At 45.2% G+C, this 14,740-nt stretch overlaps 1 protein-coding gene across 1 annotated transcript in view; it reads left to right on the forward strand.

Moving 5' to 3' along the window:
- Positions 1-2,216: 2,216 nt before the first annotated feature.
- LOC125430329 (LIM homeobox transcription factor 1-alpha-like) overlaps positions 2,217-14,740 on the forward strand; it is a 95,005-nt gene continuing 82,481 nt past the window's right edge. Inside the window, exon 1 of the mRNA XM_048492263.1 lies at positions 2,217-2,325. The gene's annotated coding sequence lies outside the window, so the exon portion shown is untranslated. The remainder of the gene's footprint in view (positions 2,326-14,740) is intronic.

Here is a 14,740-nt window from a genome sequence, read left to right on the forward strand (position 1 = left end):
CTAGAAGCACCACTATCAATAATCCAAGGCTTATATTTTTCAATAGTTTGTATCATGGGTTGTGCAAAAAGTTGAACGAATTTTTTAGGAGTAAAATCCCTTTGTCTGTGTGAATAAGCAGTGGAGTATGCTTGCTGCCAGTCTCAGCATTTTATTACGTCAACACTCTCTGAGGTGACCAGGTTTATTACACTTGAAACAAATGGGTGGGCCTCCTTTCCCTGTGGACTGGATTTTCTGTATCCAAATGATTTAGTCTTTTTCCCCCCCCCTGCCTCTGGCTTCTTGGGCAATGTAACTTGAGTTCATTCTTCCCTCTGCTCTCAGAGAGATATTTGCTGCTTCAAGTAAAATTCAGACCCAGTTAGTCCTGTAGCCTTCCTCAAATGTGCAGTCTTTGCCATTTATTGCAGAGACAAAAGCTGAATATTTCTCAGGCAATGAGCTTAAAAGCAGTCCAATTTTCTGCCTCCAGAACTGTGCCAGTGGTTGCTAACTTATCTAACGTAGATTCAGCAATTTCTCTATATGGCAATCAGCATCTCCATTTTCTTGTAATTTGATTGAAAATAGTTGTTTAAATAAACTCACTTTTTGCTATTTCTGTCTTGCTCTCCAAAGACCCTTTTTAATGCTTCTCTAGCATGTCTTTGGCAGAATCTTGTCCTTTAACATTAACCAGTCGTGAGTTTGTGAGAGTACCAACACCATATTCATGGCCTTTCATCTGGCTCTTTGCCATCTAGTCTCTTCTTCATTTCCACCGTTTGGTTTTGTGTAGTTAAAACAAAACCTATGCCCTTCTTCCTTTACTTGGGATTGAATCAGGAGCCATGAGTTAAAAATTCAGGCTTGTAAGCTTCTCAAGAATTGCCTTTACGCTGAGCCATTTTAATGCAAAAGGCTTTCTGCAATCTCAATGCTGAGTCACACACACAAGAAAGAGGAAGCAAGCTTTCTGTGGCTATGCAGGTAACCTTTTGTTACCGCTGGCCTGTTAGAGCCAGAGCAAGAAAACACAAGAACTAAAGGCAATGGCTGCTAAGCCATGCAAGGAAAAAATTGCTCCAACTTTAAAATATCTGGGCTTCAAAAAAATAACCATCCATCTCTGCTACCATGTTAGATTTCGTTTAGAGTCATGGATGTGCCCAGTAGTGTGTGTGAATGCAGTTTGTAGAAACTTCTCCAGAGACATAAATGTAAAAGGTAAAACTTACATTTATTCAAGCATCTTCAGTTCACAACTTTGTTTCAAGAAAAGGTAGATAGAAAGAACCCTAGACTAAAGAGATTACTTTCCCTATGACAAGTGGGCACAACTAACGCGCCATCACGTGTGTGGATGTGAGAGGATGCTGCAGTGGGAAAGGCCCCACTGAGCAGGCTGCCATTGACCATGCGCTCGGTTCAAAGGCTAGAGCAGAAGTGAAGCTAGCATGGGGAAGAAAGGAAGTTAGTGGGCGGTCTCCTGGCCCAGACAAGGAGGGCAAACAAGAGAGGCAACATCACAGTTAGAGTGATATACAGCACCCCCCAGTGTCCAGGCATGCAGAAGTCGCTTATTCCAACAGTGAGAAGCAGAGGTGGTTTGATATCTTCCTCTGCAGAGCTTTCCATGGCATTCCCTCATCTTTCCATGGTAGTCCCTTCTTAGCTTCTGAGAGCTGTTGCGATCAGCCTTTACCATGTCACCTTCCCTCCCCAAAAGAAATCATTATTGAATAAAGTGTGTTTGAAATAAGTGATTCACGTTTCTACAAAAGAAAACTGCAGGACAAAATTGCCACCAGTGGTTTTCTTTTTGAAAGCCTAAGGTAAAGAGTGTGCTTCCCAAAATGTATTTTTAGTAGCCACTGCAAAGCCTGGCTGTATTTTCCATACTGAATTTCCTGATACTATCCACCAGGACATCTTACTGCAGGCACCTTGCTGGAATGAATGGGAGCAGAATTTCCTGACAGATGTCTAAATAAGATGGTAGCTGATATCTTTGTTCTGCTTAGTCCTTGGTATACCTAAATAAGATGGTGCCTCGTATCTTTGCTCTCTTTATTCCTTAGTAAACTACTGGCAGCTGCTGCTGTACCAAACATCTAGGTTTTGCATGTCATCTGTTGGTCTTCCCTCTTGCCTAGGCTCCGAGTCCAAGATGTGGGAGGTTTGCGCTGGCTGCAACACCCCCATCTCTGACCGCTTCCTGCTCAGGGTGAATGAACGCTCATGGCACGAAGGTTGCGTGAAGTGTGCCACTTGCCTGCAGCCTCTCTCGGGCACCTGCTATTGCCGCAACAGGCAGCTGTACTGCAAACATGACTACGAAAAGTAAGTGCTTCGTCCTCCAGTTCAGCAAATGGATTTGCATTTGTGGTTAAAGCCAGGGGGTGCAAGTGAGCTCAAGAAGGCAGGCTGGTGTTGGATAATTGTGAAGGGGCCATGGGGAGAAAAGAATCATGGTGACGGACTGCTGGTCCATTCAGCTGTTTAACGTGATGGTTTCAGGCTTTTACTAAGCGCATCTTTAGTGCTGTTGCTTTTCTGCAGCTCATTGGAGGAAGGATGACCACTGAGGTCTTGCAGAATAATGGACATAGTCCCTGCAGATATCTTGATGTCCATCTAGACTAGTTCAGTGGGCACTGTTGGTACAATGCCAGTGTCTACATTATTTCACGTTGAAGATGTGCAAAAGCAGCATTGTGCCATGCCCATCTCACCTTCCAAACCTGTGGGGAAGTGTGTATGATTCTGCTTACTATTCTGCTTTGGATCATGCTCAAAATGCTTTAAATCCCTAACACAGTTGCAATGATCCTGGGTCAAGAATTTTAAAAATTGGACTCTCATAGCATCGACAAGGTGCTGTTGTTTTGACTTCAAAATATTTTTTTCTGTCCAGTGGATTTTAGAGTTTAAGATTTATAGTGACTGCATCTGTAAATGTAAGCTTGTAAATGTCACATCACAGAATTGGTGCAAAGATGCTCATTCAGAACATGAAGAGGCCTGCTCTAAGAACTTTTTGAAACCCAAGATGTCATATGAATCTTGTTTCCAACTGCTGGTCCATCTATTGTGTTTCACCTGACTTGGAATGGGTCTCCAGTGTCAAAGGCATGAGAGGGTCTGATTTGTCCAGTTCAGAGGTCTTCAACCTGCGGCTCTCCAGATGCTCACGGACTACAATACCCATCAGCCCCTGCCAGCATAGCCAATTGGAGAGCCGCAGGTTGCAGACCTCTGGTCTAGTTGTTACAGTGGAGCCTGACAGACACAGGTTCTAATGCACAGGTGTCAAACTCACAGCCCTCCAGATGTTATGGATCATGATGGGAACTGTAGTCCATAACATCTGGAGGGCACAAGTTTGACACATATGATCTAATGTTTTGGCTGTTATAAGCTTAGTTGCTGTGATGTCATGGAGGGGCAGTCCAGTCCAGTGATAGGCAGGGAAGCAGCTCAGGTTGAGCTGTGCTCTCAGTTCTTAAACAGTAGAAATCTTCTGAGTAGTTTTGAAGAATTTTGACATGTGTTGCTTCTGCTATGAAATTTTCATCAGGGAGAGATGCTTAAGAGCAGTCATCGTCAATTTGAATAGATCTGAGTGATGAAGAATTGATTCGTTGCCATGTGAATGGACTGTGAATAGATCATTCAAATTCACTCTGAGACTGGAGAGAGAAATAATGAAAGCTGTCCTCAGGCTGCAGCAAAATAAAAGCCGTTCTGCAAATTGGAAAGTCATATTCTGTGAATGAAATAAATTATGCAAATTAAGTGCATTTTTAACCTTTTGGTTCATTTGGACATAAATGCATCTTTCAATTTGGTTTTTCAAATTGTTGGGAAGTGTGTGGCAAGGTGTGGAACAATGAGAAAAGACAAGAATGGCATGGGGACATTCCGAAGCTTTCTTTCATGGCCATCTTTTATCTTTAATTTTTTTAAAAACTGAAATAACAATCAGATAGCGTTATTCCATTCTAAATCCTGCAGCCGTATAACAGAGCAATGGATATAGGTTGAACCACAGCTAACTCAGCTGCTTTACTGCCTAGGAAGGAGACAAAATATAATGGCATGTAAAACAGGAAGCCTAGGTTATTATTTCAACCAGCATTAAGGCAGCAATCACTGGTGCAGAATCCTTTGTTGTGCCAGTTCCTTGATCACCAATTCCTGGAATCCAGCTGAAGGATTTACAGCTGCTGCTTTCATATCGTTTTCACTGTTTCCAGCTAGATCAGTGGTTCTCAACCTTCCTAATGCCGCGACCCTTTAATACAGTTCCTTGTGTTGTGGTGACCCCCCCAACCCTAACATTTATCCATTTTACAGATGGAGAACACTGATGCATAGAGTCTTAGGCGACCCCTGTGAAAGGGTCGTTCAACCCCCAAAGGGGTCCCGATCCACAGGTTGAGAACCACTGAGCTAGATCCATGTACTCGGGACTGCAATTCTTTTTCCTGGGAGTAAACCCCATTGAATAAAACACAATTTACCTACTATTTTGGGCTTACTGGGCCATTGCTTAACTCTTGCTGGATTAGACTTTTTCTGTATCTATTGGTTGCCAGCTGTTTGCCCAGCTGTGAAACTGGACTGAATAAATGGTGCTGGAGCTCTCCCTAGCCACCAAGTCAGCAGACCAAGTGTGAGAAGAACAGTAATATATGCCAAGAGCCCAGTGAGAAACTAGAAGATTGCCTTCCAATGTGCAGTTCACAACATTTAGGGCAACCAGTGGCTCCTCAGGTGAATGTGTCTCAGTACAGAACTCAATATTTGTTTATTTAGGATACAAGGCTATTTACCGAAGAAAAAGAAATCTTTAAGGCATATTGGAGAGATAGGTGCAACGTCAGGCAGTATGGGAAGGGAATAACAGGAAAAAGATGTTCATGGGACTAAAGAATATATTAGAGATGCTTTACAGAAAGGGATATGACAGAGAGGAACGGTTGCCAGAAATCCAAATGCAAACTATAGGCAGATTTATGTCAGTGTAATAGAACAATTACTGCCTAGGAAGGAGTAATGCTTCCATGTATATTTGCTTCTATGTGTGCAGGATGTTCCTATATATATTTATTTCTTTTTGTGCGAACTCGTGTGTGTGGCTTCCTACGAAAGTGACTTGCAATAATCTGTTTTGGCAGAAAGAGTGGCCTTTGTTCAACATGTCAATTATCAGTAATAAACCAATTGTGCAGATGTGGTTTTGTGAACTGGCTTTCTTATACAACACTTTGTTGATCATTCACACACTGAATTTTGACATCATTTGGCTCTTTCGTGATAAAATTGTGATTGAGCTCTGATCTAGGGCTAAGGCAAGGGGAATCTCTGTTGCAGGGATTCTGTTTCCCAGATGTAAAGTTATTAATTCTCCCCAAGAGGAAAATGATTTGACATACACTCTGGCCGATTATATACTGGTGCTCTGCTGCGCAGTAAGGGTACGTTTCCTTTGCAGCAGAGTTTTCACTGCAGACATGCTCACACTTACAGCACCACATATCCTGAAAGCCCTGCTGTTCCTGAGAGCAGGCAAACCCCGATGCTTTCCCTTGCTTCGGGGTTTCCGCTTCTTCCAGTCTCCTCCCCCTCCCCATTCCTAGCAGGTATTTCTGGGGGATTAGCAGCTGGCTTCCCCCCCACCAAAAAACCAGAAGTTAATGATAACAAGCCGGCACAGTAACGATATGAGGAATATCGATATGAAATTTCATCAATATGAAATTTAAAGAAAATAAGCCAGTTATTTTGCTATCAATTTAGCCATGTTTGCACGCTCCAATTTCTTCTTCCCTCCCCCACAGGCTCCTGTTGCTTTCTTTTGGGGGGAGCAGGGGCATCCTCCTTGACTGCCAATGGTCAATCACACCTGGCCCGCCTCCCTCCTGAGCTCTCCAGCACCACAGCAGAGGGCGGGATCGAGGCCATGCTGTGGAAAAATATCGATATAAAATGTAAAGTGCTTTTTTAAAAAAAGCCATCAATCTTGTGATCAGTGGGGAACAACCCAGAAGTGAAGTCACACAGCAGGAAGTGGGGCACCTCCTTGTGAGCAAACAAGGAAACATGAGGAGACCCCTTGTGACCCCATTATAGTGAGAAGAGTGTCCTCCATGCATATTGGGCCTCTGTTTCATGGATGTTCCCATTACTTATTAAGAACATAAGAACATAAGAACTAGCCTGCTGGATCAGACCAGAGTCCATCTAGTCCAGCATTCTGCTACTCGCAGTGGCCCACCAGGTGCCTTTGGAAGCTCACATGCAGGATGTGAAAGCAATGGCCTTCTGCTGCTGCTGCTGCTCCTGAGCACCTGGTCTGCTAAGGCATTTGCAATCTGAGATCAAGGAGGATCAAGATTGGTAGCCATAGATCAACTTCTCCTCCATGAAAATCTGTCCAAGAAAGCATTTTTTAAAAGCTACTCAGGTTAGTGGCCATCACACCACCTCCTGTGGCAGCATATTCCAAACACCAATCACACGTTGCGTGAAGAAGTGTTTCCTTTTATTAGTCCTAATTCTCCCCAGCATTTTCAATGAATGCCCCCTGGTTCTAGTATTGTGAGAAAGAGAGAAAAATTTCTCATTGTTTTCTGAATGGTTTTTTTCTCATGCATGCATGGTTTGGTCATACTGTATTATCTGTTTTTATAGGTTTTATGTAGCCTAGTCATGCTCAAAGGAGATTGTTTCATTCACATTTGTGCTGCATCGCGGTTCTTGTAGTCTTCAAGCTTTTTGCCTGGAATATATTTAAAATTGAGCAAACTAAAGGCCAACTAAAGTTTGGGGTCACAGCGTGCTGGATCTATAGTCACTGAATTTGGTCCAGCTGCTGGAACTGGCAGATATTGTGGCAACTGTGCCTTCAGCTAGTATCAGCAGACCTCTCTTTTTTTGTGAATCTCAGCGTACTGTGCAGTAGGAGATTTCTAAAATGGAAAGCTATCCCTGATATTCAAGGACTCAGAAATGGAGTCCTGCAAGGGTAAAAGCAGCTGGTAAGCAGGGGCATACTGCCCGTGGGGTCAGGGGAGGTCAAATGACCCTGGGCGCTCTAGCAGGGGGTGCAAAATTGCCTCTCACCCCCCCTCCCTGTACTGACCTGAGGGTCATTTGGCCCCCCTGTCCCCATGGGCAGTATGCAGCGCCTCTCCAAGCCACCCCCTTCTCTCCCCAGGCCCTCGGCAGGGGCAGAGGCAACTTGGACGGGCACTCCCCAGGGCCTGGGGAGGGCAGAAGGCAGCCTGCAGGAAGGTGGGGGGGGCAGAGTATCTGTTGTCCCTGGGCACCATTTCCCCCTGATACGCCTCTGCTGGTAAGGAACCAGGAAAAAATTCTGCTGGACAGTCTTTGGCAATTAAGCCTTTCCAGCACACAGAGGACAATTTACAAGGCATTGCCGGGGCTTCATTATACACCATTAAGGTCAGTGTAGTAGAGTATTTAAAATATTGGACTGATTGGTTGGGATCAATGATCTCACAAATAATTGCATGTTCTGAGATTAGTAAGTGTCACATGCAAGTGCATTTTTTTTTAAAAAAATGATTTTAAATATGGCCTGAATTCAAGTATCGAAATTGAGCCTCGAATATTGGGAGTGGAGTCTGTGTAGTTGCCATCTTGTGTGGACTGGGCAACATGTGGAATTTTTTGCACAAGTATAGCTCCCGTTCATGAATTGAATAGGGTTAGCCAACCTCCAGGTAGGTCCTGGAGATTTGCTGCTATTAAACCTGAGAATACAGAAGCCATTATGCATGCACTATTTTACCCATGGGTGTTCATTTCATAGTGGAATTTTCCCACAGTTTTTTGTTTGCACATTTATTCTCCTCCTTCAAAATGTCCTTAGCTGAGCAAGTCTGCCATTTTGCCCCCACCCCCACCCCCCACTTCCTTTTTATTTCCATGCATCCTCCATTTGGGAAGGTTGTCTGCTACCTTTTTTTTCTTTGCTGTCTTTGGTCTAATGTTAACTTGTTAGACTATGGCAGGTTTTTTTTTTTTCAAATTCACTGAGTCTATCACTCCAGCAGTAGCTCTCCAGCATGATACTTTAAAAAAAAGAGGAAAGCTTTTCTGATTCTTCTGAAATGGTGGCCCAAAGAGCAAGAGGAACTGCTGTGGTGTGGGCAGGGACTGGTGGGAAAACCTAAAAAAAGCTGACATATGCTGATCACCTCTGCTTTTCCTGGGAAGGAAGAGGAAAGGTCACACTAACTGATTATGCACAAGGCATCTGCTGCCTGATGGGGGCAAATGTCTGTCACAGCAAGATTTCTTGTATGGACATTTTTCCTCCAGCCTCACTTTCACTTTCTAGTCTCCCAGCAGCAAGCAAGATCACTTCTAGCACAAATTTAATTTTGCTTCGCAGCCAGAGCAGGAAGATTTTCCAGTAAGCACAGCTTTGCCCTGGACCTCTTCCCTCCACCCACAGTCAGCCTGCCTAGCTCCACCCTTTCCACTCTTCGCACTGCAGTCCATGTCTTCCCCCTTTCCATGTTGCCAACACCTCCCTCCCTCCTTCCTTCCTTCCTTCCTTCCTTCCTTCCTTCCTTCCTTCCTTCCTTCCTTCCTTCCTTCCTTCCTTCCTTCCTTCCTTCCTTCCTTCCTTCCTTCCATCCTTCCTTCCTTCCTTCCTTCCTTCCTTCCTTCCTTCCTTCCTTCCTTCCTTCCTTCCTTCCTTCCTTCCTTCCTTCCTTCCTTCCTTCCTTCCTTCCTTCCTTCCTTCCTTCCTTCCTTCCTTCCTTCTCTACACACTCATATCAGTATATCAGTGTATCAACACAACAGAATTGGCTTTTGCAAGGAACAGCACAAGCAGGGTGTGTTTCTGGCTCCAGCTCACCGCTCCTGCCCTCCCTGATGATTGGAGGGCTTAAAAAAAATGTTCAGGCAAAGCTCTTTTTAAAAACAAGCCTCTCTCCCATGACAGCAGGGAGGGAGGGAGGGAGGGAGGGAGAGTGTATGTGTCTGTGAAGGGGAAGGGGAAGGGGAAGGGAGCGAGGAGAGAATATCCGCTCTATAGTTTTGAAACTACTGAGTGTTATCAGATCTGCGCCTTTAAGAGGGGCGGTGTTAAGAGAACCAGGAAACAGAGGCCTTTTGAGAGTAGCTGCAGGTAGGACTGGGCTGCCTCCTCACCTGTAAACAGAGAAACACGAGAAGATCACACTTCAGCCCCACTCCGCTGCTAAAAGGCCCAAGGTAAATGTTCCATGAGCTTTTTGAAACTGTGGGGATTCTCTGACATGAAGACAGGATGTCTGTTGAAGAAGGGAAAATGAGTGCACAACCAATAATTGACCAAGAATCAAACTCGAAGGGAATGCACACTCAACGCAAAGGAGACCACAAGTGCATAAATAGCCAGAGATTGGATCCCCTAGAGCAGGGGTCTGCAACCTGCGGCTCTCCAGATGTTCATGAACTACAATTCCCATCAGCCCCTGTCAGCATGGGCCCATGCTGGCAGGGCTGATGGGAATTGTAGTTCATGAACATCTGGAGAGCCGCAGGTTGCAGACCCCTGCCCTAGAGAAAGTGGCTGCTTTGGAGAGTGGACTGTATAGCATTGTACCCTGCCGAGTTCCCTCCCCTCCCCCAGCCTCCACCCTCAAAATCTCCAGGTATGTTCCAACCCAGAGCATGGGCAATCAATGCATTGTCCAGCCCATGAGAGATGGTGAGTTGGTGACTGCAATACTGGGTGCCTTGCAGGGACCTGAGCACTTCCTGATAAGTGCAATTGGTAGACTCCCAGTTCATGTCAAAGGAAAGGAACATCTGGCAGAGTGTTTGGCCCTGCCTGCATTCCTTTCAACACTTTAGTAAGCTGGGAAAAGGCCTCAGTACTTGCTCACCCTTCACATGTTTTGGAATGATTAACCAACTCCCCAGTCCCCTTATGTTCCTTTGCTGGGTCTGGTTCAAGCCTGGGCTGGGGAAGAGGAGGTGGGAGCTTTATCTCTCTCCCCCCGCCCTAAAAAAAAGCTTTGATCACAGCTGGCAAAGTCAGCAAGCAAAACAAAAAGGGCCCTGCCTGCGAAGCTCACAGCCTGTCAGCTACAAAAGAGCATCTCAGAGGTTACATACTTTTGGCTTTCTGCATGGAGCCTCCATGAGGGCCCTGTAGCTGGTTTGGTGAGATATTGCACATGCTTTCCCATCATTACTCAGATGCTGCACCAGTGAGAATTATTGGCTGGGGTGGAGGAGAAACAACTAGGAGCCCATGTAGAATGGTGGAGGGAGGGACCAAATAGGAAATCCTTTCCCCCATCCCCTATAATGGCTCTCTAGGATCGCATAACTTGATGGGGGGAGGGTGTTGAGAAGGTTTATTTACCTTCTGCCTCTTTCCCTTTGTTTAAAAGACTCTCAGCTGATCTCAGTATTTTCTGCTCCTGGAGCATATTCAGACCTTATCAGGTGCTCTTTTTTTCAGTAGATGGGATCCTGGATTCAAATCCTTCATCAGAATGAGATTGGCTGACTGGAATTTAGATGGTTGGATGTAGGATTACCAACTCCAGATTGGAAAATGGCTGGAGATTTGAGGGTGGAACCTGGGGTAGGCAGGATTTGGGGAGAAGAAGAAGAGTTTGGGTTTATATCCTCTCTTTCTCTCTTGTAAGGAGACTCAAAGGGGTTTACAACCTCCTTTCTCTTCCTCTCGCCACAACAAACACTCTGTGAAGTAGGTGGGACTGAGAAAGCTCCAAAAAACTGTGACTAGTCACCCAGCTGGTGTGTATTGGAGTGCACAAGCTAATCTGATTCACCAGATAAGCCTCCACAGTTCAAGTGGCAGAGTGGGGAATCAAACCCAGTTCCTCCAGATTAGGGTGCTCCTGCTCTTAACCACTACTCCGCTGCTGAGAGGAGTGACCTCAGTCATCCATTTCCTTCAGGGAAACAAATCGCTGTAGTCTGAAGAACTCCAGGCTCCACCTGGAGATTGGTAACCTTAGTTTGTAATGTTCTGGACAAGCGTGCCAAACTAACATTGGTTTGGGCCAAATTCTCAAAGGTCCCAGCCACAATTTTATCCCTTCACATCAGCCCCTCCACGCTGTTCTAATGTGCTGCCTTCCATTGTGTCTCCCTCAATGGCACTTTTCAGCAGTGTGCTTTCCGGCAGAATGCCTTGTGCCAATGCTAGGGACTGGAGCAGCTTTACAGCAATATTGCAGTATTGTAATTTGGTAATGTCTGCACTTTTCAGGCCGCTGCTGTTGCAGTTTTCATGTCAAGGGCCATTTATACATGTACTACTTACCCTTCAGCTCTTTGCTTCGCTGTGAGTTTTTCCCTGCATTTTTTGTTGACCCAGGGATTCTCCTTCTGCAAAGTATCCCTAGCTGAGCTGAGCTGCAATTCTGCCCACCTGTTACTTCCTTGCTCTTTCCATGTGACCTCCATTTGGGAGCTTGCCTGCCTCCCTTTTTTGGGGGGAAGGGGGTGCCATCTTGGATTCAGCATTACCTCATTGAACCATGTCAATTCTGTGTCAATTTCATAAAGTCTGTTGCTCCAGCGATAGATCTTCAGCATTAAAATATAAAAAGCTAGGCCTTTTGATCATTTCAAAATGGTGGCCCAAAGAGTGGGAGAAACTGCTATGGTGGGGGTAGGAGAAGGCAGGCAAACACAAAAAGTTTAACACACAAGATCTCCTTCACTTTCCCTGTGAAAGGAGAGAAAAAGTCTCACTTAAACAGCTTCCGAAAAACACAGGAATTCTCTTGTCGGAGAGCGCAGTGAGTTCCAAAGGGGGAAAAGCATGTGTATAAGTGACAAAGTGATTTCACACTCAATGTAAAGGAGGTGCTGAATGCATAAATTACCAAGGACTCAGCAGTGGGTTAGGCCTGAAGGTCTGACGACTGAAGTCACCCCTCTCCCCAAATTCTGCCCTCCCCAGGTTCTACCCTCAAATCTCCAGCTGTTTCCCAATCCAGAGGCCTGCATACTTGCAGGTGGGCCCTGGAGTTTCCTGGAATTACAACTGATCTGAACACTTTCGGGATCAGTTCCCCTGCAGTAAATAGCTGATTTTGTGGGCACACTATGGTATTCGACCCAGCTGAGGAATCTCCATGAATTTCCCTGCAGTTGGTAGGCTATCTTGCAAAGGCTACAGTGAGACTGCAATTTTGTTTGATGGTGTGATAAATGCCTTGAGTTGGCAGCCAGAGTCGCTGGGTTTGTATCTGGCAGCCCACCTACAAATTCCTTCAAGGAATTCACACAGGAGAGGGCATACACAATTATTCTCTTCTCTGTTTTATCCTCTCAACAGCCCTGTAATATAGGTTAGACTTTGCGAGAATAACTGGCCCATATGGGGTCATCCAGTGAGCTTGATGGTTGATCAAGTATTTGAAACTAAGTCTCCTATGTCCTTGTCTCATATGCTAACTGATAGATCCCACTGACCCTACTTTATCCATATAAATGGCACCAGACCCCCCCACCCCCAATGATTAAATATGCAGGAATTACTTAACTGCTTAACAGAAATGCCTCCTCTCTGAGTCTACAATCAAGCAGAATGAATCCGTAGTAATTCATCTCTCTCATTTGCACAGAAGTAACCTGTGTTCATCTTACCCAGACAGGTTACCCCAGGTGGACTGGGTGCTGTCTCTGGTCCTTTCAGTTGCATTATGATGTCATCAAAAGCCCATCTCCATGGCTGCTGGTGATGTCACGAATTCCAGGTAGTCACATGGTTAAACAGAACAAATCTCTGGATCCTAACTGCCTAGTAGGCTACAGGAACAAACAGGTGGGCTTAACCGCTGGAACTTCTGAGTTTTGTTCCCAGCTCTGGAAGCTGAGAGATAATCTAGCTAGTTAAGACACATGGAGCTTGGAGCTCTTGGGAATAGAATATGGGATGGGATTTAACAAGGGAGCTGGGCTGTATCTAGAAGAGTTGGTCTTTGTACTCCATTTTTTCTCTACTGAAAGGAATCTCAAATTGGCTTACGATTGTCTTTCCCCCACTCCCGCCACAACTGGCACCTTGTGAGGAAAGTGGTGCTAAGAGAGTACTGAGAGAACTGTGAGTAGTCCACGGTCACCCAGCAGGCTTCAGGTGGAAGAGTGGGGAAACATACCTGGTTCTCCAGATTAAAGTCCACTGCTTTTAACCACTATACTATGCTCTCAGCCAATATTTCTTATTTCCAGCTCTGCAAAGGAAACAGGGACCAATGGATTAAGGAAAGTGGAGAGAGCAGAGGGGAGCAGAACCATTGAGCTACATGCCAAACTTTGACACTTGCTCCTTTTGAGAGAGAAGACAAAGTGTTGCCTTCTAGAAAAAGAAGAAGAAGAGTTTTGGATTTATATTCCCACTTTTTCTCCTGTAAGGAGACTCAAGGTGGCTTAGCAGCTCCTTTCCCTTTCTGAGGTAGGTGGGGCTGAGAGAGTTCTGAAGAACTGTGAATAGCCTAAGGTCACCCAGCAGGAATGTAGGAGTGCAGAAACACATCTGGTTCACCAGATAAGCCTCCCCCACACAGGTGGAGGAGTGGGAAATCAATCCCGGTTCTCCAGATTAGAATCCACCTGCTCTTAACCTCTACACCATGCTTGCTCTCTAAAAGGCCGTTTTCAGAAGCTTCGGAAAGTCATTTAAAGGTACATGTATCATAGGCAGTGGCTCCAGTTTGGCTTAACCTTTCCAGGGCCAGTCCCTTAGGTTCTTTCCCAGTGAGAAGGGAAAATGAAGTGGAGCTGTAGCTAATGGTGATTGAGTTTGGTTCATTTGGGTAGGCAAGTAAAACTTTGAGAATCTCATTCTCAGCCACATTGAGGTTTGAAGCAACGTAGCCGTTGAGTTACTTCTGTATTGAAGAGGTTCAACCTCCTGGCTACCTGTACTTTCCTGCCAAAGCTAAAAGGAACTGGTATACTTTACTCATAAGAACATAAGAACTAGCCTGCTGGATCAGACCAGAGTCCATCTAGTCCAGCATTCTGCTACTCGCAGTGGCCCACCAGGTGCCTTTGGGAGCTCACATGCAGGATGTGAAAGCAATGGCCTTCTGCTGCTGCTGCTCTGAGCCTGGTCTGCTATTTACATTGCAATCTGGGATCAGGAGGATCAAGATTGGTAGCCATAGATCGAGCTTCTCCTCCATAAATCTGTCAAAGCCTTTAAAGCTATCAGGTTAGTAGCCTGTAACCACCTCCTGTGGTGAAAGCATATTCCAAACACCAATAGCACGTTGTGGCCGAAGAAGTGTTTTCCTTTTAGTAGTCTAATTCTTCCCCAACATTTTCAATGAAAGCCCTGGTTCCTGAGTATTGTGAGAAGAGAATTTCTCTCTGTCCAGCATTTCTACCCATGCATAATTTTATAGACTTCAATCATATTCCCTCAGGCGTCTGCTCTCCAAACTAAAAAGTCCCCTGGCAGCTTCAGCCTCTCTCCTCATAGGAAGGTGCTACAATTCTTCAATCATCGTATTTGCCCTTTTTCTGCACTTTTCTATCTCTTGATATCCTTTGAGAGATGTGGCGACCAGAACTGAACACGAGTACTCCAAGTCGCGGTCGCACCGCAGTAATGCTTTATATAAGGAGCATGACAATCCTTGCAGTTTTATTATCAACTCCTTTCTAGTGTTATCCCCAGCATAGAGTTTGCCTTTTCACAGCTGCCATGCATTGAGTTGACATTCCCATG

Source organism: Sphaerodactylus townsendi, linkage group LG03 (assembly GCF_021028975.2).
Source record: "Sphaerodactylus townsendi isolate TG3544 linkage group LG03, MPM_Stown_v2.3, whole genome shotgun sequence".
In the NCBI taxonomy this organism is placed as follows: Eukaryota; Metazoa; Chordata; class Lepidosauria; order Squamata; family Sphaerodactylidae; genus Sphaerodactylus; species Sphaerodactylus townsendi.